The sequence below is a fragment of the Sinocyclocheilus anshuiensis genome, unplaced genomic scaffold (genome assembly GCF_001515605.1).
Source record: "Sinocyclocheilus anshuiensis isolate Anshui unplaced genomic scaffold, SAMN03320099.WGS_v1.1 C31945039, whole genome shotgun sequence".
Classification (NCBI taxonomy): Eukaryota; Metazoa; Chordata; class Actinopteri; order Cypriniformes; family Cyprinidae; genus Sinocyclocheilus; species Sinocyclocheilus anshuiensis.
The window spans coordinates 1-593 of record NW_015607736.1 but is presented as its reverse complement, the minus strand read 5'-3'; the positions used below and the strand labels follow the sequence as shown (position 1 = coordinate 593).

At 40.1% G+C, this 593-nt stretch overlaps 1 long non-coding RNA gene across 1 annotated transcript; it reads right to left on the bottom strand.

The window, feature by feature from the left end:
* Nucleotides 1–76: 76 nt before the first annotated feature.
* LOC107682250 (uncharacterized) lies at nucleotides 77–591 on the bottom strand. Its single transcript, XR_001633429.1, has 3 exons — nucleotides 520–591; nucleotides 369–426; nucleotides 77–254 (listed from the first exon to the last, which is right to left on the bottom strand). It is a non-coding gene; the product is annotated as an uncharacterized LOC107682250 (long non-coding RNA).
* Nucleotides 592–593: the final 2 nt, after the last annotated feature.

Here is a 593-nt window from a genome sequence, read left to right as displayed (position 1 = left end):
GTCTGTAAAAAAAAAAAAAAAAAGTGAAAGAAAAAGTAGACTTCAAGCCAAATAAATGAGTTTCTGGTTTAACCGCATTTGTGCACCTTACCTGTAACTGTTTGATTGTTTCTCCTCCCTTTCCAATGACCAGACCAGCTTTGGAGGCAGGGACCAAGATCTCCTGAACAGACATCCCTGGTCCATCATTGTGGTGGAATGCTGGAGAAGGTCTACCTTTCTCGACAATCTCTGTGAGCAAACTCTTTGCAGCCCTATTAAAGAAATGTATATTTTTGATTCCACCTACTTCTATATTAAAAAAACAAAACAAAACAAAAACACTCAATTCAACTATGAGAAAGTTCTAAATGTGTGGAGATACTCACTGGATTGCATCAGGTGAGCCTGTTAATGTCACTGACCTGTCAGGCATGCCACCACTGTCTGTTGGGTAGAGTGCAGAATAAACATTGTCATTTTTTTTTTCTCCAAAAAGAGATGAGATGCACAGAGCCAGGACACAGCAATTTGACTCACCGGGAGAAATCTGTATTTTGCAACCCGAGTCCTGCTGTATTCTTGAAATCTGTTCTCCTCCCCTTCCAATAACT